The following is a 27113-nucleotide window of genomic DNA, read 5'->3' as shown; positions in this document are numbered from 1 at the left end:
GACCCGATATCGTTCATGTCAACCATAACCATGAGCTATTCATATCTCATGACTCGGAGTCATTCATGTTATCCATAACCCTAAGCTACTCATAGTATCTAGAGCCCTCAACTCATGATCCATAGTCATTCATGTCAATCATAGTCTAGAGTTGTTGATAACATCTCAAGCCCTTAGCTCATGACCCGATGTCATTCATGTCATCCACATCCCTGAGCTCTTCATTGGATCTATAACCCTAAGCTCAAGACCCAGAGTCATTCATGTTATCCATAACCCTTAGTTATTTATACCATCACAAGCCCTTAGCTCATGACCCATAGTTCTTCATTTCATCCACAACCCTGAAGTGTTCATAACATTTAAAGCCTTGAGTTCACAACCTAAAATTGTTAATATCATCCACAACCTAAGCTATTCATATCATCTATATCCTTGATCTCACAACTTAGAATCGTGCATATCATTCACCACCGTGAGTTGTACATGTTATCTAGAGACCTGAGCTCATGACCTAGCAAAGTATATGTCATCGACAACCCTAAGCTGTTAATAGCTTCTATAGCCCCAAGCTCACAACCCGTAGATGTTCATGTGAACCACAACCCTAAGCAATTCATAGTATTTAGAGCCCTATGCTCATGACCCAAAGTCGTTCAAATCATCCACAACCCTCAGTTGTTTAGAACATTTAGAGCCCTAAACCCATGACCCGTAGTCGTTAATGTCAACCACAACCCTAAGTTGTTCATAGCATCTAGAGCCCTAAGCTCATGACATTAAGTCGTTCATGTTAGCTACAACCCTGAGCTATTCATAACATTTTGAGCTTTGGGCTCAGGACTAAGAATCGTTCATATGATTCATAGCCTTGAGTTGTTCATATGATCTAAAGGCATGAACTCATAAGATCCCGATTTGTTCATATCACCCATAACCCTGACCTGTTCATAACATCTAAATCCATGAGCTAACGACATGGAGTAGCTCATGTCATCCAATGGCATGAGCTGTTCATAGCATTTAGAGCCTTGAGCTCATGACGCATAGTCGTTCATGTAAACCATAAAGCTAAGCTCTTAAGAGCATTTAGAGCTCTCTACTCATGACTCAAAGTCATTCATGTTATCCACAACCCTTAGCTATTCATAGAATCTGGAGGCTTTAGCACATGATGTAGAATTTTTCATATCATCTAATGCCTTAATCTATTTATAGCATCTAATGGTTTGAGATCACCACCTAAAATTATTTATGTCGTCCACAACCATGAGCTACTCATAACATCTAAAGCCTTCAGTTCATAACCTATAATAGTTCATATCATCTACAACTCTAAGTTGTTCAAAACATCTAGAGCTTTGAGCTCACAACATAGAATCATGCATATCATCCACAACCCTTAGTTGTTCATAGCATCTTGAGACCAGTGCTTATGAGGTAAAGTAGTTCATCTCATCAACAACACTAAGTTGTTCAATGCATCTAGAGCCATGGGCTCATGATCAAGAATCGTTCATATCACCCACAGCCAGAGTTGTTCACAACTTTTAGAGGCCTAAGCTCATGAGATCCTAAGTCATTCATATCATCCACAACTTTAAGTTATTCATAACATTTAGAGCTCTAAGCTCATGACCTAAAGTCGTTCATTTCATCCATAGCCTTGTGTTATTCATAGCATCTAGATCCTTTTATTCACGACCTAGAACCATTCATATCATCCACAACCCTAAGCTCTTCCTAACATCTAGATCCTTGAGTTCACGACCTAGACTCGTGCATATCATCCACAACCCTGTGTTGTTCATAGCATTAAGAGTCCTAAGCTTATGACCCAAAGTCATTCATGTCATCCACAACCTTGAGCAGTTCATAGTATCTAAAGCCTTGAGTTCACGACCTGGAGTAACTCATATCATCCACAACCTTGAGTTGTTCATTGAATCTAGAGTTGTGAGATTATGACCCAGAGTCCTTCATGTCATCCACAACCCTGAGCAGTTCATAGCATCTAGTGCCTTGAGTTCACAACCTAGAGTAGCTCATATAATCCATAACCTTGAGTTGTTCATAGCATCTAAAGTCGTGAGCTCATGACCCGAAGTCATTCATGTCAACCATAACACTAAGTTGTTCATAGCATCTAGATCCTTGAGCTCACGACCCAAAGTTGTTCATTTCATCCACACCCTTGAGCTATTCATAACATCTAGAATAGTGAGCTCACGACTTAGAGTTGTTCATGTTAACCACAACCTTGAGTTATTCATAGATTCTAGAGCCTTAAGCTCACTACCAGGAGTCATTCATGTCATCCATAGCCCTATGCTATTCATAGAATTTAGAGCCAAAGCTCACGACCAAGAATCGTTCATATCATCTACAACCCTGAGTTGTTCATAGCATATAAACGCCTGAGCTCACGGGATTCCAATTTGTTCATATCTTCCAATACCCTGAGTTTTTCATAACATCCTGAGATCGTAATCTCACGACTCGGAGTAGATCATGTCACCCACAATCTTTAGTTATTCATAGCATCTAGAGCCTTGAGGTCATGATTGGGACTCGTTCTTGTCAACCACAACCCTGAGTTCTTCATGGCATATAGAGCTTTGAGCTCACAACTAGGAGTCTTCCACGTCATCCACTACCCTTAGCTTTTCATAGCATCTAAAACCATAGGCTCACGACCAAGAATCATTCATATCATCGTCAACCCTAAGTTGTTCATATCATCAATAATAATGAGGTGTTCATAACATCTAGGGTCCTGAGCTCCCGACCCGATGTTGTTTATTCATCCATAACCCTGAGTTGTTCATTATGTCTAGAGCCTTGAGTTCATGACCTAAAATCATTCATATCATCTACAACACTAAGTTGTTTATAGCATCTAGATCCTTGAGCTCATGACCTAGAATCATGTGTATCATTCATAACATGGAGCTCTTCATAGCATTTAGAGACCTGAGCTCATGACCCAGAGTAGTTCATGTCATTAATAGGCATAAGTTGTTCATAACATCTAGAACCCTAAGCTCATGACCTAGAGTTGTTCATGTTCACCATAGGGCCACACTCTTCATGATATGTAGAGCCCTTAGCTCATGACCTAGATTCATTCATGTCATCCATAACCCTGAGTTGTTAATAGCATTTAGAGCCCTCAACACACAACCTAGAATCATTCATGTCAACTATAACCTTGAGTTGTTCATAACATCTAAAGTGTTGAGCTCACGACCTAGAGTTGTTGATGTCAAACATAGTCTTGAGTTGTTCATTAGAGTTGTTCATAACATCTAAAGTGTTGAGCTCACGACCTAGAGTTATTGATGTCAGACATAGTCTTGAGTTGTTCATAGCATCTAGAGCCTTGAGATCACTACCCGAAGTCATTCATATCATCTATAGCCCTCAGCTACTCATAGCATTTAGAGCCATGAGCTCACAACTAAGAACTATTCATATGAACCATAACCTTGAGTTACTCATAACATCTAGAGGACTGAGGTCACAAGATCATGAGTCGTTGATATCATCCATAACCCTGAATTGTTCATAGCATCCAAAGTCATGAGCTCATGACCTAGAGTAGCTCATATCATTAACAACCATGAGTTATTTATACCATATAGAGCCCTAAGCTAATGACCCAAACTCATTCTTATAAACCACAACCCTAAGCTTTTCATAACATATAGAGCCCTAAGCTCACAACTTAGAGTCATTCATGTCAACCAGAACCCTGAGTTGTGTATAATATATAGGGCTTGGAGCTCACGCCCTAGAGTCATTCATGTCATCCATAACCCTAAGTTGTTCATAGCATTTAGAGTCCTTAGCTCACGACCCAGAGTCTTTCATGTGATCAACAACCCAGACCTATGTATGGCATCTACAACCCTTAACTCATGACCTGGGCTCTTTCATGTCAACCATAGCCTTGAGTTGTTCATAGAATTTGAAGGCCTTAGCTCATGACCGTTGCCATTTATGTCATCCATAACATTGAGTTGTCAAGAGCATCTAGAGCCCTAAGGTCACGACTTGAAGTCTTCATGTCAACCACATACCTACGTTGTTCATAGCATCTAGAGCCTTGAGGTCATGACCCGAAGTCCTTCATGTTAACGACAACCCAGAGTAGTTCATAACATCTAGAGCCCTAAGCTCTAGACACAGAGTCATTTATGTGAAACACAACCCTCAGTTATTCATAGCATCAAGAGCCCCGAGCTCATTACCCAAAGTCATTGATGTCAACTATAACATTTAAAGCTTTGAACTCACAACTTGGAGTCTTTCTTATCATCGATAGCCTTAATGTGTGCATAGCATCTAGAGCCCTAAGCTCAAACCTCGGAGTCTTTCTTGTCAACCACAACCTTGAGATGTTCATAAAATCTAGAGACCTATCTCATGAATTAGAGTCATTCATGTTATTCACAAACCTGGGTTGTTGATAACATCTTGATTCGTGCCCAATTGGTGTATCAGTTGATTCATGTCCAGTTGGTGCTCCTTGATTGAGGGAGTAATCAACAAAATTTTTAACCGATTACACCATGAACTAGGGTACCAAAGACAAAGCTACTATAGCATAGTGGCTTTAGGATCGTTCATTAGGAAGGGTTTTCAATTCATAAATGATACCAATTCAAAGTGAATTGGTGCTTTTTCATTTCAAGGTTAGCTTAAGAAATAAAACACAAACTTTGATTGAAAAAGGTTTAGGTTTAAGCTAACGACAAAGGAAGTAATGGAAATTACTTATGAAGAAAAACATTCCTTGGAGGTTTAGGTTCATAGGGGAGGTTCCTCGTGCAAAAACAGAGCTCCAGTCATTTGGTTCATTTCCTCGCATTAGAGAATTAACATATAGTCAATTCTCTAACCAGTGTGGTACAGATGCTTCCCTTTAATGGGTTCAAACACTAAATCTCTCTCACTGATGCATCTTGCCATGGCTTATGCCTCTCACCTAGCATTTTCCATCCAATATGATCCTTAACCTTGGATTACCCGTCAAAAGCTCGCAAGAGATAACTAATGGATGTCTCCTTAGAGTCCAAAAGCTTACCAAGTGTTGGCTATTTTAGAAAATCCTACCTTCAAACCACCTCTCAAAGGCTCGCAAGAGATAAACTAGTGCATCTCAATGGATGGAGATCACTTGCCTTACCAAGTGTTGGCCCAGGTGATTTAAAGGCGTTTTAAGTTAACTAAAAAGATAAAAACCATTAACGGGTCACACTTTCTCTTCATTAATGGTTGAAACCACAAAGCTACTAATTCTTGCACTTGGAATCTTTCCCGGCAACCTTAACTCCAAGGAACTAAAAGTTTAGCCACTCATTCTCTGAGGATACTCCCTCAGAGCTTGTTTGGCTAGTAAGAAAAATTAAATGAATATAAAAAATCAAAACAATTAGGTAAGGTAGAGCAAAGGCTCTGTATTTTACTTCCTTCCAAAACTTGTACAAAAGAAGAGATCATTACAAACTATATATAAGGGGTTATTCACCCTTTGTTCTTACTTAAAGACTAAGGAATCCTATGATAGGTGGGTTACAAGGAGATTTTGGGGATTTAGACATCAAATATCTAAAGCAAAATATCTCAAAATGTCAGTCGCAAATATGGGGAAGCTTCAGGAGAACACCGCGGCACTGTGCAAAATGGCTGCGAAATTCTCCGGGTAAGCGCTATCAGCGGATCCGGATATGTCTGACCGAGGAAGTTGAAACGCCCTCCTTTCCCATCCGGCGTCAGGCGCCGGATGTGAAATATCCGGAGAATGTGGAACGTCACCCGGCCAGAATTCCGGATGTGGGATATCCGGAGAAGATGGAACGTCGCCCGACCAGAATTCCGGATGTGGGATATCCGGAGAATGTGGAATGTCACCCGGCTAGAATTCCGGATGTGGGATATCCGAAGAAGATGGAACGTCGCAAGGGTGACCGTTTGCGTGTGCATGGTGTAGGGACCCATCCGGAGCAACTCCATCCAGATTCCTCAAGCGGGCACGCGGCGCTTGCGAACATCACACACCCGGATGATAGCATATCCTATCCGGATACGGCACTCGCGATCATCACACTCGGACGATAGCATATCCTATCCGGACCTGGCACTCGTGATCATCATCCCATACTCCTTGCATTTCGGATTTGCTTATGGCAAAGGACTTCAAAGCTTCGGTTCTTCATGTTTCTGAGCTTCCCATTGCTTTTCCATGGATTCCAAATAACTCTCCTCAATCTCAGATTACTTTGGTGATCAAAAAGCTATCAAAACACCAAAACTTAACACAATTTGATTAGAATTGATTGCAAGGGTCCTTAATATGTTAATTGGGTTAAAAGGTGATAACTACTACTCAAAAGTGTTTAAAAGAGTTAATTACAAGCTATGAAATAACACTTTTTGAGTAGTAATAACTCCCCCCAACCGACATATTGCTAGTCCTTTAGCAATGAAGGAGATAAAAATAAAAAAAAACAATACTATAATTTACAACATCATGTTGATCAAAAAACAATTTCCAAGTGGCATGATGATCTAACTCTCACATGGAACATTAAAGAAATAAAACTCAAACTTCAACAAGAGTTATCAAATAACTTGTCTAATCACTATTCTTAAAGAGAAGGCATTATGCAAATTTAAGCTTTAAAATCATTTCCACTTCCATAGGATCAAACTTTACTCTTCCACAAAAGTCTAAATGTGAGATGATAGTTTCCGAATATAGTATGCTAAACTAATCTCTCCCCCCAACCTAGCTCTTTTCAACACTTAGCAAACTGACCAACTTCAATAGTTTCCGAATATAGCTTTTTTCTTTTTTTTTAGGTAGGGGTACAAGGCTTAAAGGTATTCTTTTCTAATTTGTCCATGTAACGGGGGTCCATCGATGACTCCCAACCAATTAAGGTTTAGGGCATCAAGCTTTAAGGATCTTTCAACCACTAACTCCTCGGATTTTACCCCAGACTTTTGAAAATGAATTTTAATACCCAAGCACCTACAGTATGTTAAGCTACACCTATTCACCCTTATAACGAGCAATGGGGTCGATGACTCCCAACCAATGAAGGCTTAGGGCAACAGGTTTTAAAAATTTTCACCATATACCCCTCAGACCTTGCTCGGGTTTCAAGGCAAGCAAACATTTTTCTTTATTTTCTTTTTTCAAAGGCTCATTGGCCTTTTATAAGGTGTCCCAACACTATTAAATGAGGTCAAAGGTACCAAGTCTAAAATTTTCCTAAGTCAAGAGGAAAATAGTTTTTCATCTTATAATCGGAATCTATTGTGCAAAGTGTGTGAATAGCTTAAAGTGGAAGAACTAAAGTTGAATTCAATAGAAGTTTCAACAATTCATCAACTTTAGTAAGCATAATACAAACTCTAAGTCAAGTGAAAAGACAAAAATTCAATTTCTCCCATTTCATTTTGAAAATTTTTCCTTAATAACCATGGAGAGTAGAATAAAAAAAAACTTTAAAAATTTTAAAATTAAGCAAAAAGCAACTAAATTACCAAAATAACTTAGCATTATTAACAATACTTACTTTCTCAACTCTCCCCCCAACCAAGCTGAACATTGTCCTCAATGTGACAAAAGCGATTAAAAATAGGGAGGAAGTGGTACCTCTTGAGTGACGTGGAGTGATGCTGTGGAAATGATGGCTCAGTTGCCTCTCCTGTAGGAGGCTCTTGATGAAGCATAGGCTGATCAACAAAAGGAGGGGCCTGTGATGGCTCTGATGAGCTGGGAATGGCATGCTTAAGAGCTGATGTAATGCCGAGATGATGTTGGATCTGCCTTAGGATGGCAGTGTGCTGGGCCTGAGTGGTAAGAATCTAATCCTGATTTTAAGTTAGTTACAATTAACATAATTTAAGACCAAATTTACAATCAAATAATTTACAAAACTTAAAAATTAACATATTTAACAAAATTATGGACTTTGGTGAAACCAAGTCCATCTAACCCTTCTCTGATCAGGCTTTTTGTGGCTCAAGGAGGTTGATTTCCTCATTTTCTGGCTTGAACGGCTCAATGAATGGCTTGAGGCGATGACCATTGACTCTAAAGGTGTTTATGCCATTGGAATTTAGTAATTTCACCACTCCATTGAGATGTACTTGGTGAATAATGAAAGGGCCTATCCACCTTGACTTGAGCTTCCCTGGAAAGATATGGAGCCTTGAGTCATAGAGTAGGACTCTTTGTCCATTCCACAATTCTTTGTTGGAGATTAGTTGATCATGCCACTTCTTCATCCTCTGTTTTGCAACTTTGGAATTGATGTAAGCATCATTTCTTAATTCCTCCATCTCATTGAGGTCTAAGCACCTCTTTGCCCCAGCTCTGATCAATTCCATGTTCAACCTCTTGATTGCCCACCAAGCCTTATATTCAACTTCCACAGGGAGGTGGCATGCTTTGCCATAGACGAGATGATAGGGGGACATGCCAAGAATAGTCTTATAAGCTATTCTATATGCCCATAATGAATCATATAGCTTAATAGACCAATCTTTTCTGCTTGTAATCACCACTTTCATCAATATGTTTTTTATTTCCCTGTTTGCTAGCTCCACTTGCCCGGAAGTTTGAGGATGATAAGGTGTAGCTACCTTATGCTTCACTCCATACTTGGCTAATAGGGTTTCAAAAGGTTTGTTGCAAAAATGAGTACCTCCATCACTGATTATGGCCTTGGGCACCCCAAATCTTGAGAAGATGTTCTCTTTGAGAAACTTGAGAACCACCCTGTGATCATTATGTTTACAGGGGATTGCCTCAACCCATTTAGAAACATAGTCCACCCCCACCAAGATATAAGAATTACCAAAAGACATTGGGAAAGGTCCCATGAAGTCAATACCCCAAACATAAAAAAGATCAACTATAAGGATGGGGTTCATGGGCATTTTGTTTCTTTTTGTAAGCTTCCCGAGTCTTTGGCATCTATCACAACTCCTACACATGATATGGGAATCTTTGAAAAGCGATGGCCAAGTAAACCTTGATTGCAAGACCTTCATGGCTGTTTTTTGAGAGGCAAAGTGGCCTCCACAGGCATTCTCATGGCAATGGTTGAGGATCCCTTGTTGCTCTTCTTCAGGGATACACTTTCTTATGATCTGATTTGCACAATACTTGAAAAGGAAGGGCTCTTCCCAATAATAAGCATGAATCTTTGCAAAGAAGTGTTTCCTATCTTGCGCTTTCCACTCACTTGGAACTTCACCAGTAACCAAATAGTTAGCAATATGAGCATACCAAAGAGCTTTCTCTAGCAACATAAGTGATTCCTCAGGAAAGTCATCATTAATAGGTAATACATGGGAATTATGTGCTATAGCCAACCTTGAAAGGTGGTCAGCTACCACATTCTCCACCCATTTCTTGTCTCTGATCTGGAGATCAAATTCTTGTAACAAAAAAATCCATCTAATCAACCTTGCTTTTGCATCTTGCTTCGTCAATAAATACTTCAAGGCCGAATGATCAGTGAAAACAATGATGAAAGACCCTACCAAACAAGCACGAAACTTATCTAAAGGAAACACCACAGCTAACAATTCTTTCTCTGTAGTTGTGTAGTTTCTTTGAGCCTCGTTCAATGTTTTGCTTGCATAGTAGATCACGTAGGGCTTCCCATCTTTTCTTTGGCCAAGTACAGCTCCTATAGCAAAGTCACTGGCATCACACATTACTTCAAAGGGTAATTGCCAGTTAGGAGCCCTTACTATTAGAGTAGTTGTCAAAAATTGCTACAATTGATCAAAACTCTTTTGACATCTCTCATCCCAGACAAACTTAGCATCCTTAGCTAAAAGTTCACAAAGAGGCCTTGAAAGCTTAGAGAAGTCTTGTATAAATCTCCTGTAGAACCCTGCATGGCCAAGAAATTGCCTTACTCCTTTCACAGTGGTTGGGGATGGCAATTTGGCAATAAGTTCCACCTTTGCTTTATCAACTTCAATACCTTTCTCGGAGATGATATGGCCAAGCACAATTCCTTGATGTACCATAAAATGGCATTTATCCCAGTTGAGCACCAAGTCTTTTTCAATGCATCTTTTAAGAACCGCTTCCAAATTTACTAAGCATTCTTCAAATGTACCTCCATATATGGTGATATCATCCATGAAGACCTCCATAATTCGCTCCACCATATCACTAAAGATACTAAGCATACATCTTTGGAATGTTGCAGGTGCATTGCATAAACCAAAAGACATTCATTTGTAGGCGTATGTTCCAAACGGACATGTGAAAGTGGTTTTCTCCTGATCTTCAACATCAATTTCAATTTGGAAATACCTTGAGTACCCGTCCAAGAAACAATAAAAAGGATGGCCAGAGACTCTCTCCAGCACCTGATCAATAAACGGGTGTGGAAAATGATCTTTCCTTGTCACAACATTCAATTTCCTATAGTCAATACACACCCTCCAACCTAAAGTGAGGCGTGTAGCAATTTCTTCTCCTTTTTCATTCTGAACCACAGTAATCCCTGACTTCTTTGGTACCACTTGAGTAAGACTCACCCAAGGGCTGTCAGATATGGGATAAATAATACCTGCTTGGAGTAGCTTTAGTACCTCAGTTCGCACCACTTCTTGTAAATGAGGATTCAATCTTCTTTGAGGTTGACGAATTGGTTTAGCTTCTTCCTCCATATATATGTGATGTGTACAAACCAAAGGACTGATTCCTTTCAAGTCAGATATTTGCCATCCTATTGCTTTCTTGCACCTCTTAAGAACTTCAAGAAGAGAAATCTCCTGATGACTGGTAAGAGATGAAGATATAACAACAAGACATTGATTATTTTCTTCAAGGTATGTATGTTTTAGTTCCACGGGCAGAGGCTTCAAATTGAGCTTTGGGGTCTCTTCTTCAGCAGCTTCTCCTTCCTCCTTATTGAACAAAGGTAGAATCTCTTCTCTCCTCCTCCAACCTTGTAGAGTAGCAAGCACATCAGGGGGTTCAGACAACCTTTCTTCAAGATCCCCAAGACTTTCATTCAGCTTGTTTTGCATATTCTGATTACAGTGCTCCTCCACTAGAGTGTCGATAATGCATACCTCTTCTGGACCTTCTTCTCCTTCCGGAGTGATTTGCTTTTTAGACATATGAAAAATGTTGAGCTCAAGTGTCATGTTACCAAAAGTGAGTTGCATGAGTCCATTCCTACAATTGATGATTGCATTTGAGGTAGCAAGGAATGGCCTTCCAAGGATGATAGGAATTGGATTAGCTTCCTTTACAGTAGGATCTGTATCAAGAACAACAAAATCTGCCGGATAGTAGAAATTATCAACTTGAACTAAGACATCCTCAATTACCCCCCTTGGAATTTTTACTGATCTATCTGCTAGAGATAGGGTGATTGATGTTGGCTTCAACTCACCAAGTCCCAATTGCTTATAGATAGAGTATGGTAGCAAATTCACACTTGCTCTCAAGTCTAACAAAGCTTTCTCCACTACCTTTCCTCCAATCATGACTGAAATGGTAGGACATCCCGGATCTTTGTACTTCAAAGGAGACTTGCATTGTATGATTGCGCTTACTTGCTCAGTTAAGAAGGCTTTCTTGTTCACATTCAACCCTCTTTTGATAGTACACAGGTCCTTTAGGAACTTTGCATATGTTGGAACTTGTTTAATCATGTCCAGCAATGGGATATTGACTTTCACTTGTCTCAATACTTTAAGAATTTCAGATGCATTTCTAATCCCCTTTTTCCCATGCAACGCTTGAGGAAAAGGTGGAGAAGTTGGTTTGTTCAGTATTTCTTCCTTAAGGAGTTCTTTCTCCGGATTTGCATTCACTGTTGAACCATGGTCCTCCTCCCCTTCACTGATATCTTTCTTCTTTCCTTTCATTTCCTCCCCCTTCTTTGTTTCTTCGTCTTTCTTCTCTTCAACATATGGCTTGAGTGTTGGTGGCTCAACCTTTTTACCACTCCTTAGAGTGATCAAGGCTTTAACATCTCTCACCTGTGAAGATTCTCCCTCATGAGTTTCCACTTCGTGAATACCCTTGGGGTTTTGGTGAGGTTGAGAAGGAAATCTACCCTTCTCTTGCACTGTGTTCAAGTTAGTGAGCCTTGAGATTGAGTATTAGAGATTATCTATCTTTTTAGATAGATCATTTTGTATTCCATCCATCTTTTTGTTCAATGAATCAACTCTTTGACTGAGTTGAGAGTTGATGGATTTTTGGTCTCCAACAAAATCTCCCACAACCTTGCTGAGATGAGAGTTGATGGATTTTTGGTCTCCAACAAAATCTCCCACAACCTTGTTGAGATTCACTATTTCTTGTTCAAGACTTGAAGATTGTTGAGATGGTTGAGATGGTTGAGCCAACTGTTGGTACTGAGATACTCTTGGCTTCCATGAGAAATTTGGATGATTCCTCCAACTTGAGTTGTAAGTATTTCCATATAAAGCATCGTTATTGGGCCTAAATTGTCCAATGACAATTGCTTGATCTCCAAACATTTCCTTTACAGCTGGAATTGTAGGGCACTCCTCCACCAAGTGTTCATAAGAGTGACAAATAGGACACGACTGTCCTTGCACTGGTGTTTCAGTAACAGCTTGTACTTCATGCATCTTTTTCAGTTCTAGCTCCTCCACTCTTCTTGTCATAGCTACAAATTTTGCTTTCATATCAACATCTTCATTCAAGGTGTACATCCCAGCCTTAGCATGAAGAGCATTTGGTTGAGACTTCATCTTTCCCACTTCTCCTCTGTGTGGTTCATCCCATCCCCTTGAGACTTCAACTACATAACTCAAGAAATCCATAGCTTCCTCCGGATTCTTACTCATGAAATCCCCTCCACACATTGTTTCGAGGAGTTGCTTCATTGAGGAAGACATCCCATCATAGAAATAACTCACCAGCAGCCATGTATTAAAGCAATGGTGAGGACAAGCATTAATGGCTTCCATGTATCTTTCCTAACACTCATAGAATTTCTCATTCTCTTTAGCTGAGAAGTTTGAAATTTGCCTTTTCAAGCCATTTGTTCTGTGAGTAGGGAAGAACTTCTTGAGGGATTCAGTTTGTAAATCAGTCCAAGTATGGATACTGATTCGACTCATGGTAGCTTAGCTTTAAAGGCGTATCAACAAAATTTATACCTTAAATACTATTACTAAAGTAGCCAAGCTACTATAGCATAGTGGTTCTAGGATCGTTCACTGGGAAGGGTTTTCGCAAACACAAGTGATATTAATTCAAAGATGAATTGATGCTTTTTCATTTCAAGGTTAGCTTTAAAAGAAGACATAAATGTTTTAGAAAGATTTAAACTAATCTAAGCTAACATTAAAGACTAAAATGAAAGGGTGTAAAAACAAGTTTCTCAAAGATAGGATAGCTATGCTCTGGCTCTTATGCAAATTGGAAATCTCAGGATAGGCTCCTCGCGTTGGGGTTGCAACTATGGTGATGCTTGCTTCCCGAACCGGTATGGATTTAGCAAATCAAGTTTTAATCCTTTAAAATGGCAAAACAGATGGTAGTGATTTCATCAATGGTTATTCACCTTAGACTTCCTTTGAATGGCTCGTAAGAGATAACTAATGGTCTAAAGCCAAAAGCTTACCAAATATTGGCAACTCAAAGTCATTCCAGGTGATAAACTCACCTTTCAATGGCCATTGAAATTGGTTCTAACGGATTAATGCAAAACTTGGAATTGAAAACCTCACCTTCCAATAGCTCGTAGGAGATAACTAATGGATAGAAATCCAAAAGCTTATCAAGTATTGGCCGTTGGAAGTTGTCCAAAGGAAATAAAAACCAAACTTTGGATTAATGAACCTTTAATGAAAAACGACTACCTTACCTTCCAGGTGCGAGAAATTTCCATGGGAGTGTATCCAAGCCATCACATAACATCCATACTTTGAGAAACTAAAAGTTTTAGCCAATCATCCTATGAGGAAAAGCCCTCAGAGGCTGTTTGGCTACTAAGAAAATAGAAATGGGGAAGAACAGGAGAAGAGAGAAAAACAGAGCAAGGCTCTGTATATTCTATATATTGATCGATATCTATTACAATGGATGCAAGAGAATATATATAGAGAAGTTTTTCCAACCTTCCTAGCTAAGAAATTACATGAGTGGTGGATTACAAGGAGAAGAATGGAAATTTATACAAAAATATCCAAAAGAAAAGATCTCGTGTGGAGTCGGCAGAAACAGGGGAAAATTCGCACCATGCAAGGGGGTGTGCGAATTTGGAAGGTGTTGTGCGAAAATTTCGCACACCCCTGGAGCAGTTGTCTTCCAAAGGCCATATCTTCCTCATTTCAGCTCCAAATCATACACGGTTTGAAGCGTTGGATTCTTGACTTCCTGAGCTTTGAAACGGTATATAGAATGTAAAAAATGGACTTCGGGAAGTGCTCCAAAAGTGCCAAAGAAGACTGCAGATGTTGTCCTCTGTTTTCCTCCTTGCTTCTTTTTGCTTCTCTTTGCTTCTCTTTGCTTTTCTCCTTTTGTTGGCTTGCTTTGGTGTAGCTAAAAGCATGCTTTAACTTGTCCAAGAAGCTCCTCCATCATTTGGCATGCTTGAATTGATTCATAAGCTGATATAAACATGTAAACTTGCCACAAAATGGTTAAAACCAATTACTAAGGACCTTAATGAATTAATTGGGTTAAATGAATATGATTACTACTCAAAGGTGCTTAAAACCATTATAATTAGGTCTACAAAATAGCACTTTTTGGCAGTAATCACACCCCCCAATCGACTCATTGCTAGTCCCTTAGCAATGGAGGAGATAAAAACTAAGTAAACTATAATAATATACATAAAAGGGATCATGCAAATCACTCCAAAAAATGATATGAGTGGCATGATGGACATCCATGGATCAAACTCTCACATGGCACATGAAAGAAATAAAACTCAAACTTCAATAGGAGCTATCAAATAATTTTGTCTAGTCACAATTCATAAAGAGTAGGCATTATGCAAATTTAAGCTTCAAAATAATTTCCACTCCCAAAGGTCCAATCCTTACTCTTCCACAAAAATCTATGTGTTATTTATTAGTTTCCGAATATAGTATGTCAAACTAATCTCTCCCCTCAACCTAGTTCTTTTCAAAGCTTAGCAAACTAATCAACCTCCAATAGGCTAAGAACGCACCTCTTTTCTTTCACAATTTTTTCTTGTAGGAGTGCAAAGCTTAAAGGCATTCTTTTCTAAATTGTCCATGTAACGGGGGTCCATCGATGACTCCCAACCAATCAAGGTTTAGGGCATCAAGCTTTAAGGATTTTTCAACCACTAACTCCTCGGATTTCACCCCGGACTTTTGAGAATGAATTTTTAATACCCAAGCACCTACAATATGTTAAACTCCACCTATTCACCCTTGTAACGAGCATTGAGGTCGGTGACTCCCAACCAATGAAGGCTTAGGGCACCAGGTTTTAAAGATTTTCACCATATACCCCTCAGACCTTGCTCGGGTTTCAAGGCAAGTAAAATATTTTTCTTTTTCTTTCTTTTTCCAAAGGCTCATTGGCCTTTTATAAGGTGTCTCAACACTATTAAAATGAGGTCAAAGGTACCAAGTCTAAATTTTCTTAAGTCAAGGGGGAAAATAGTTTTTCATCTTATAAACGGAACCTAGTGTGCACGGTGTGTGATAAGCTTAAAGTGGAAGAAATAAGGTTGAAATCAATAGGAGTTCAATAATTCATCAACTTTAATAAACATAATACAAACTCTAAGTTTCAAGTAAAAAGACAAAAATTTAATTTCTCTCATTTCATTTTGAAATTTTTTCCTTAATAACCATGGAGAGTATTCAAAAAAAACTTTTAAAAAATTTTAAAAATTAAGTAAAAAGCAACTAAATTACCAAAATAACTTAGCATTAATAACAAAAACATCCTTCCTCAACTCTCCCCCCAACCAAGCTGAACATTGTCCTCAATGTTTCAAAAGCGATTGAAAAATAGGGAGGAAGTGGTACCTCCTGAGTGACATGGAGTTTGAGTCATGTAGGAGAAACCACATGTTTCAAAGAAAACATAAGAGTTAGTGAGTAGAGGAAATAGAAAAATGCCAAGTTTAAACAAAAATGATGTCTATATATGATGTATCATCAGTAATACATCCAATCCCAGAATATAAGACATCAAAACATGGAATTATCTATATTAATATAATAAGTAAATACAAAAATTAAAGAGATGAGCAAGTAGTGGTAGGGTCCTGTGGAGATAATGGCTCTATGGTGGCCTTCTGAGTGGGTTGGATCAGGACATTGACCTCTGCTCTGGTAGTCTCCTTAGGTGGCATACTCTCCTCTGCTGGAGCTCTCAGTTGGAGCTATGGGCTTTGATGGTTTTAGGAGGTTTAAAAATGGAGTGAGAGGCTTGGTGTGTGTGATTTCAGTGAGAGGGCTCTCTTCTTTAGATGCATGGTTGTGAGGCTCTATTGGCATTTTTACAATTTCCCTTGGCTTTGAAAAGTGTTTTTGCACATCATTTTGTAGCTTGGAGGCCATTTCATAGCTTGGAGGCCATGTCATAGCTTGGAGGCCATGTCTTGCAGTCAAAGGGAAAAGAAAAAACATTTTTGCAGACCATGGAAAAATAGAAACATTTTAGCAGCCCATTTTTGAAGCTTGGAAATCATTTTGTAGCCATTTTGAAGGTTGGAAAATCATTTTGCAATCAAAATGGGAATTTCGCAACCCATTCTTGAAGCTTGGAGCATTTTCGCACTTAAAAAAAATTTTCGCACCCTGCACCATCTGTCTTAAAACGGCCATAACTTCTTCGTTTCAAATCCAAATCATGCACCGTTTGAAGAACTGGATTTCTGACTTCCCAAGCTTCAAAATGATATATGGTATGCATAATTTGAGCTCCAGGAAGCACTCCAAAAACGTATCTAACAGTAGCAAAATTTGGTGCGGCTGCAACATTTCGTTCAGCTTTGCATAGTCGTCTTCAAACAGCCATAACTTCTTTGTTTCAAATCCAAATCATGCACCGTTTGAAGCTATGGATTACTGACTTCCTAAGCTTTAAAATGATATATCATATGCATAATTTGAGCTCCAGTAAGTGCTCCAAAAACGTGTCCAACACTAGCAAAAATTTTCGCACCTTAAAATGAGAATTTCGCACCTTGAATTGCATCGTGCGAAATTTCCATACTTTGGACTGAGGAATTCGCACCTTGTTTCGCACGGTGTGAAAATGGGCTTGAGGTGTGCGAAATGGCACTCGTGTGCCAGGAGAGTGTTTCGCACCTTGGATTGAGGTGTGCGAAATTGATGCACCTTGAACTGAGATTTTCGCACCTTGGAATGAATTTCGCACCTTGAATAGTGGTGTGCGAAATTTTCGCACCTTGTTTCGCACGGTGCAAAAATGGGCTTGAGGTGTGCGAAATGGCACTCGTGTGCCAGGAGGTGTTTCGCACGGTGCGAAATTTTTCGCACCTTGGATTGAGGTGTGCGAAATTCCCGCTCAGCTCGGTCCAGTTTTCTTGCAATGACCATAACTTTTTCGTTTCAACTCCGATTTGGACACCGTTTGAAGCGTTGGACTCCTGACTTCCCGAGCTTCAAAACGGTATATAGCATGTAGAAAATGGACTTCAGGAAGTAATCGAAATGGGTCCAACAGTTGCCAAAATGGGGTGGTGCTTGGCTTTTCTCCCCTGTTTTCCCCTGTTTTTGGCTTCCCCTGTGTTGATCATCATAACTTCGATTTTTGCAAGCATCATACCTGCATGAACACTTCAAAACTCATCTTAAAAACATATTAAACTAAATTAAAGCTAAGAATTCAAACTAAAACATGCATAAATTTAAATAAAGCATAGAATTTAAATGAAGCTGATAGCATGTACCCCAAAAAGAAGATGAACTATTTAGCTCATCCTAACTCACACACCCACTTCATGCTGAATTCCCCCTGGATCCCAAACAAAATTGGCATCCTTCCCATTTGATCCAAGGGAATTCGTTTCTCTTCTCTTCCCTGGAGAAGTGGATGCTTTAAAGGGTTCAAGTAACCCTTTGTCATCTTGAACCTTATGATTTTCAATGGAAGGTTGGTCCATAGAGTTGTCATAGCAATCCCCCACCAAAGTGTCTATCTTCAACACTTTTCTTGATCTTTTTGCATTGGCTCCTTGAAGGTTATGGTGGGGTTGAGGAGGAAGCTTCCTTTTCCCTCTTGCTATGTCGAGATTGGTGAGCTTTTCAATGGAGTCTTGAACTTTTTCTATCCTTAGTGATAGATCATTATAAATCCCCTCCATTCTTACATTTATTGAACTCTCCATATTATCAATCTTTTCATTAAGATGAGAGTTGATCTTTTGTTGCTCACCTACAAAGTCCTCCATGACTTTGCTTATCTTTAAAATGGCTTGCTCCAATGAAGATGTACTCATTGATGGTTGAGGTTGAGGTTGGGTTGTAAAGTTGGGATGGTTTATATACTCAAATGAAGTTGGCATGGCTTGTGGTTGTGCTTCAGTATGCACATTCCTCAATTCAAACTCCTCTATCCTTCTAGCCATAGATGCTAGCTTTGCCTTCATGCTCATGTCTTCATTCAAAACATACTTACTACCCCATTGGCTTTGTTGAACTTGCCTTTTCCCTAACTCAATCCGATCCCTCATGGATAAGTATGCAAATTTGTCCTTCTCATGATCATAATGAGAGCTTTGATCTTCATGTGGAATTTCCATTTATAAAAAAAAAAAATGATATTCAAATAAGGCTCTTTTCTTCAACTTGTACCAGGGTTCCCTCTTGGTCTCGAATCCAACAAGGAATGCACAAATTGAAATTAAAACAAAAATAAAAGAAAAGAGAATAATAAAAAATAAAAAAAATTTAACTAAATAAAAACTAAACTAAAAAAAATTATAAGAAAACTCACCAAACTTGTGATGAAGATCACAAGTTACCCTTAATGGTTGCTTCACTATGCTTGTGGCACCTTCCCCGGCAACGGCGCCATTTGATTCGACTCATGGTAGCTTAGCTTTAAAGGCGTATCAACAAAATTTATACCTTAAATACTATTACTAAAGTAGCCAAGCTACTATAGCATAGTGGTTCTAGGATCGTTCACTGGGAAGGGTTTTCGCAAACACAAGTGATATTAATTCAAAGATGAATTGATGCTTTTTCATTTCAAGGTTAGCTTTAAAAGAAGACATAAATGTTTTAGAAAGATTTAAACTAATCTAAGCTAACATTAAAGACTAAAATGAAAGGGTGTAAAAACAAGTTTCTCAAAGATAGGATAGCTATGCTCTGGCTCTTATGCAAATTGGAAATCTTAGGATAGGCTCTTCATGCATCTTTTTCAGTTCTAGCTCCTCCACTCTTCTTGTCATAGCTACAAATTTTGCTTTCATATCAACATCTTCATTCAAGGTGTACATCCCAGCCTTAGCATGAAGAGCATTTGGTTGAGACTTCATCTTTCCCACTTCTCCTCTGTGTGGTTCATCCCATCCCCTTGAGACTTCAACTACATAACTCAAGAAATCCATAGCTTCCTCCGGATTCTTACTCATGAAATCCCCTCCACACATTGTTTCGAGGAGTTGCTTCATTGAGGAAGACATCCCATCATAGAAATAACTCACCAGCAGCCATGTATTAAAGCAATGGTGAGGACAAGCATTAATGGCTTCCATGTATCTTTCCTAACACTCATAGAATTTCTCATTCTCTTTAGCTGAGAAGTTTGAAATTTGCCTTTTCAAGCCATTTGTTCTGTGAGTAGGGAAGAACTTCTTGAGGGATTCAGTTTGTAAATCAGTCCAAGTATGGATACTGATTCGACTCATGGTAGCTTAGCTTTAAAGGCGTATCAACAAAATTTATACCTTAAATACTATTACTAAAGTAGCCAAGCTACTATAGCATAGTGGTTCTAGGATCGTTCACTGGGAAGGGTTTTCGCAAACACAAGTGATATTAATTCAAAGATGAATTGATGCTTTTTCATTTCAAGGTTAGCTTTAAAAGAAGACATAAATGTTTTAGAAAGATTTAAACTAATCTAAGCTAACATTAAAGACTAAAATGAAAGGGTGTAAAAACAAGTTTCTCAAAGATAGGATAGCTATGCTCTGGCTCTTATGCAAATTGGAAATCTCAGGATAGGCTCCTCGCGTTGGGGTTGCAACTATGGTGATGCTTGCTTCCCGAACCGGTATGGATTTAGCAAATCAAGTTTTAATCCTTTAAAATGGCAAAACAGATGGTAGTGATTTCATCAATGGTTATTCACCTTAGACTTCCTTTGAATGGCTCGTAAGAGATAACTAATGGTCTAAAGCCAAAAGCTTACCAAATATTGGCAACTCAAAGTCATTCCAGGTGATAAACTCACCTTTCAATGGCCATTGAAATTGGTTCTAACGGATTAATGCAAAACTTGGAATTGAAAACCTCACCTTCCAATAGCTCGTAGGAGATAACTAATGGATAGAAATCCAAAAGCTTATCAAGTATTGGCCGTTGGAAGTTGTCCAAAGGAAATAAAAACCAAACTTTGGATTAATGAACCTTTAATGAAAAACGACTACCTTACCTTCCAGGTGCGAGAAATTTCCATGGGAGTGTATCCAAGCCATCACATAACATCCATACTTTGAGAAACTAAAAGTTTTAGCCAATCATCCTATGAGGAAAAGCCCTCAGAGGCTGTTTGGCTACTAAGAAAATAGAAATGGGGAAGAACAGGAGAAGAGAGAAAAACAGAGCAAGGCTCTGTATATTCTATATATTGATCGATATCTATTACAATGGATGCAAAGGAATATATATAGAGAAGTTTTTCCAACCTTCCTAGCTAAGAAATTACATGAGTGGTGGATTACAAGGAGAAGAATGGAAATTTATACAAAAATATCCAAAAGAAAAGATCTCGTGTGGAGTTGGCAGAAACAGGGGAAAATTCGCACCATGCAAGGGGGTGTGCGAATTTGGAAAGTGTTGTGCGAAAATTTCGCACACCCCTGGAGCAGTTGTCTTCCGAAGGCCATATCTTCCTCATTTCAGCTCCAAATCATACACGGTTTGAAGCATTGGATTCTTGACTTCCTGAGCTTTGAAACGGTATATAGAATGTAAAAAATGGACTTCGGGAAGTACTCAAAAAGTGCCAAAGAAGACTGTAGATGCTGTCCTCTGTTTTCCTCCTTGCTTCTTTTTGCTTCTCTTTGCTTCTCTTTGCTTTTCTCCTTTTGTTGGCTTGCTTTGGTGTAGCTAAAAGCATGCTTTAACTTGTCCAAGAAGCTCCTCCATCATTTGGCATGCTTGAATTGATTCATAAGCTGATATAAACATGTAAACTTGCCACAAAATGGTTAAAACCAATTACTAAGGACCTTAATGAATTAATTGGGTTAAATGAATATGATTACTACTCAAAGGTGCTTAAAACCATTATAATTAGGTCTACAAAATAGCACTTTTTGGCAGTAATCAGATACTCCTTGGCCTTAAAGAATTAAGCCAAATCTTAGCCTTATCCTTTAAAGTAAAAGGAAATAGTTTAAGCCTCATCAGGTCGATAGAAGCTCCTCCCTCTCGGAATGTATTGCAAACATCTTCAAATTCCTTGATATGGGCATAGGGATTCTCACTTTCCATTCCATGGAAAGTTGGTAGAAGTGGCACAATATGGGGTCTGATCACTAGCTTCTCTGTAGAGGGCACTATACATGATGGTGCACTCATACGAGGTGGATGCATGCGGTCCCTCATTGATATGAATTCATTGGGATTGTCCTGATGACCATGGTGACTATGCTGATCTTCAGGTGTAGCTTCCATGATATTCAAGCTCAATTCCAATTCCTTGTTATGAGGTATATCACGTTTGACAAGCCTTCCTCCACTGTCTCGTATCCAATTTGGTATACACAACTAGTATCAACTGTAACTAAAATGAAAATAAAAGAAAACAAAAGAAAACAGGGCTACCAAAAAAAAAAAAAAAAACTAAAATGAACTAAACTGAATTTAAAAGATATATTAGATTATGAACAAGTAAAGATACAATAAAAAAAATAAGAATTAGTAAAATGAAAGAAAAGTTACCAAACTTGTGATGAAAATCACAAGTACTCTCAAATAGTATCACTATGAAGTTGGCACCTTCCCCGGCAGCGGCGCCATTTGATTCGTGCCCAATTGGTGTATCAGCTGATTCATGTCCAGCTGGTGCTCCTTGATTGAGGGAGTAATCAACAAAATTTTTAACCTATTACACCATGAACTAGGGTACCAAAGACAAAGCTACTATAACATAGTGGCCCTAGGATCGTTCAATGGGAAGGGTTTTCAATTCATAAATGATACCAATTCAAAGTGAATTGGTGCTTTTTCATTTCAAGGTTAGCTTAAGAAATAAACACAAACTTTGATTGAAAAAGGTTTAGGTTTAAGCTAACGGCAAAGGAAGTAATGGAAATTACTTATGAAGAAAAACATTCCTTGGAGGTTTAGGTTCACATGGGAGGTTCCTCGTGCAAAAATAGAGCTCCGGTCATTTGGTTCATTTCCTCGCATTAGAGAATTAACATATAGTCAATTCTCTAACCGGTGTGGTACAGATGCTTCCCTTTAATGGGTTCAAACACTAAATTCCTCTCACTGATGCATCTTGCAATGGCTTATGCCTCTCACCTAGCATTTGCCATCCAAGATGATCCTTAACCTTGGATTACCCGTCAAAAGCTCGCAAGAGATAACTAATGGATGTCTCCTTAGAGTCCAAAAGCTTACCAAGTGTTGGCTATTTTAGAAAATCCTACCTTCAAACCACCTCCCAAAGGCTTGCAAGAGATAAACTAGTGCATCTCAATGGATGGAGATCACTTGCCTTACCAAGTGTTGGCCCAGGTGATTTAAAGGCGTTTTAAGTTAACTAAAAAGATAAAAACCATTAACGGGTCACACTTTCTCTTCATTAATGGCTGAAACCACAAAGCTACTAATTCTTGCACTTGGAACCTTTCCCGGCAACCTTAACTCCAAGGAACTAAAAGTTTAGCCACTCATTCTCTGAGGATACTACCTTAGAGCTTGTTTGGCTACTAAGGAAAATTAAATGAATATAAACAATCAAAACAAATAGGTAAGGTAGAGCAAAGGCTCTGTATTTTACTTCCTTCCAAAACTTGTACAAAAGAAGAGATCATTACAAACTATATATAAAGGGTTATTCACCCTTTGTTCTTACTTAAAGACTAAGGAATCCTATGATAGGTGGGTTACAAGGAGATTTTGGGGATTTAGACATCAAATATCTAAAGCAAAATATCTCAAAATGTCGATCGCAAATATCGGGAAGCTTCAGGAGAACACCGGGCACTGTGCAAAATGGTTGCGAAATTCTTCAGGTAAGCGCTATCAGCGGATCCGGATATGTCTGACCGAGGAAGTTGAAACGCCCTCCTTTCTGATTACTACCAAAAAGTGCTATTTTGTAGACCTAATTATAATGGTTTTAAGCACCTTTGAGTAGTAATCATATTCATTTAACCCAATTAATTCATTAAGGTCCTTAGTAATTGGTTTTAACCATTTTGTGGCAAGTTTACATATTTTTATCAGCTTATGAATCAATTCAAGCATGCCAAATGATGGAGGAGCTTCTTGGACAAGTTAAAGCAAGGTTTTAGCTACACCAAAGCAAGCCAACAAAAGGAGAGAAGCAAAGAGAAGCAAAGGGAAGCAAAGAGGAAAACAGAGGACAGCAGCTGCAGTCTTCTTTGGCACTTTTGGAGCACTTCCCGAAGTCCATTTTCTATATACTATATACCATCTCAAAGCTCAGGAAGTCAAGAATCCAACGCTTCAAACCGTGTACGATTTGGAGCTGAAATGAGAAAGATATGGCCTTCGGAAGACAACTGCTCCAGGGGTGTGCGAAAATTTCGCACAACACCTTCCAAATTCGCACACCCCCTTGCATGGTGCGAATTTTCCCCTGTTTCTGCCGACTCCACACGAGATCTTTTCTTTTGGATATTTTTTTATAAATTTCCATTCTTCTCCTTGTAATCCACCACTCATGTAATTTCTTAGCAAGGAAGGTTGGAAAAACTTCTCTATATATATTCCCTTGCATCCATTGTAATAGATATCGATCAATATATAGAATTTTTACAGAGCTCTCCCGTTTCTATTTTCTTAGTAGCCAAACAGCCTCTGAGGGTTTTTCCTCAAAGGATGATTGGCTAAAACTTTTAGTTTCTCAAAGTATGGATGTTATGTGATGACTTGGATGCAATCCCATGGAAATTTCTTGCACCCGGAAGGTAAGGTAGTCGTTTTTCATTAAAGGTTCATTAATGCAAAGTTTGGTTTTTATTTCCTTTGGACAACTTCCAACGGCCAATACTTGATAAGCTTTTGGATTTCTATCCATTAGTTATCTCCTACGAGCTATTGGAAGGTGAGGTTTTCAATTCCAAGTTTTGTATTAATCCGTTAGAACCAATTTCAATGGCCATTGAAAGGTGAGTTTATCACCTGGAATGACTTTGAGTTGCCAATATTTGGTAAGCTTTTGGCTTTAGACCATTAGTTATCTCTTACGAGCCATTCAAAGGAAGTCTAAGGTGAATAACCATTGATGAAATTCACTACCATCTGTTTTGTCATTTTAAAGGATTAAAACTTGATTTGCTAAATCCATACCGGTTCGGGAAGCAAGCATCACCATAGTTGCAACCCCAACGCGAGGAGCCTATCCTGAGATTTCCAATTTGCATAAGAGCCAGAGCATAGCTATCCTATCTTTGAGAAACTTGTTTTTACACCCTTTCATTTTAGTCTTTAATGTTAGCTTAGATTAGTTTAAATCTTTCTAAAACATTTACATCTTCTTTTAAAGCTAACATCCATAAGAAAATCACCTATTTTCCTAATTTGAATATCACTTGTGTTTGCGAAAACCCTTCCCAGTGAACGATCCTAGAACCACTATGCTATAGTAGCTTGGCTACTTTAGTAATAGTATTCAAGGTATAAATTTTGTTGATACGCCTTTAAAGCTAAGCTACCATGAGTCGAATCACTTTCCCATCCGGCGTCAAGCGCCGGATGTGAAATATCCGAAGAATGTGGAACGTCACCCGGCCAGAATTCTGGATGTGGGATATTCGGAGAATGTGGAACGTCACCCGGCCAGAATTTCGGATGTGGGATATTCGAAGAAGATGGAATGTCACAAGGGTGACCGTCTGCGTGTGCATGGTGTAGGGACCCATCCGAAGCAACTCCATCCGGATTCCCCAAGAGGACACGCTATCCGGAGCAACTCCATCCGGATTCCTTAAGCGGGCACGCGACGCTTGCGAACATCACACACTCGGATGATAGCATATCCTATCCGGACACGGCACTCACGATCATCACACCCGGACGATAGCATATCCTATCCGGACACGGCACTCGCGATCATCGTCCCATACTCCTTGCATTCCAGATTTGCTTATGGAAAAGGACTTCAAAGCTTCGGTTCTTCATGTTTCTAAGCTTTCCATTGCTTTGCCATGGATTCCAAATAACTCTCCTCAATCTCAGATTGCTTTGGTGATCAAAAAGCTATCAAAACACCAAAACTTAACACAATTTGATTAGAATTAATTCCAAGGGTTCTTAATATGTTAATTGGGTTAAAAGGTGATAACTACTACTCAAAAGTGTTTAAAAGAGTTAATTACAAGCTATGAAATAGCACTTTTTGAATAGTAATCACATCTACAACCCTAAGCCCACGACCCAGAGTCATTCATGTCATCCATGGCCTGAGCAATTCATAGCATCTAGAGGCTTGAACTCATGATGGAGAATCATTCATATCATCCAAAGCTCAATGCAATTAATAAGATCTAGAGGTTTAAGCTCACAAGATCCCAGGTCATTCATTTCATCCACAACTCTAAGCTCTTCATAGCATCTAGAGCCTTAGTCTTATGACCAAGAGTAGCTGATGTCATCCATAGCCAAGAGTTGTTCATAGCATCTAGAGCCTTAAGCTCATGACCCAGAGTCGTTCATGATAACCACAACCCTGAGTTGTTCATAGCTTTTAGAGTCTCAACTCTAGACCTAGAGTCTTTCATGTCATCAACAACCCTAACCTATGTATAGCATATAGAGCCCTCAGCTCATGACTCAGAGTCTTTCATGTCATCGACAACCTTAAGTTATGCATAACATTTAGAGCTCTAAGCTCATAACTAAGAGTTTTTCATACCAATCACAACCTTGAGCATTACATAAAATCTAGAGGCTTGATCCCATGACTCGGAATCATTCATGTCATCCACAATCCTGGTTTGTTAGTAGCATCTAGAGCCCTGAGCTCATAACCCAAAGTTGTTCATGTCTTCCATTGCCTAGAGTAGTTCATAGGATCTAGAGACTTGAGCTCATGACACAAAATCATTCATATCATCCATAACCTAGAGTGGTTCATAACATCTACATGCCTAAGCTGACGGGATCCTAAGTCGTCCATATCATCCACAACTATGAGTTGTTCATAGCTTCTAAAGACCTAAGCTCAACACCTAGAGTTTTTCATGTCAACCACCAACCTGAGTTGTTCGTAGTATCTAGAGCCCTGAAATCATAACCTAGAGTCATTCATGTCATCCATAACTCTAAGTTTTTCATAGCATCTAGCACCTTAAGCTCACATCCTAGATTCATTCATGACAACCACAACCCTGAGCTATTCATAACATCTAAAGCCTTGAGATAAAAACCCAGAGTTATTCATATCAAAGGCCTTAAGCCCATGACCAAGAGTCATTCATGTCATCCACATCCCTAAGCTTTTCATGCCATCTAAAGCCCTAAGCTCACGACCCAAATTCATTCATGTCATCCATAGCCCTAAGATTTTCATTGCATCTAGAGCCTTAGGCTCATAACCTAAATTCATTTATCACATCCACAACCCTTAGCTGTTGATATCATCTACAACCCTGAGCTCAAGACCCAGAGTCATT

This window comes from Vitis vinifera, chromosome 5 (assembly GCF_030704535.1).
Source record: "Vitis vinifera cultivar Pinot Noir 40024 chromosome 5, ASM3070453v1".
Taxonomy (NCBI): Eukaryota; Viridiplantae; Streptophyta; class Magnoliopsida; order Vitales; family Vitaceae; genus Vitis; species Vitis vinifera.
The sequence above is the reverse complement of the archived record's forward strand: the minus strand, read 5'-3'. Positions refer to the sequence as shown.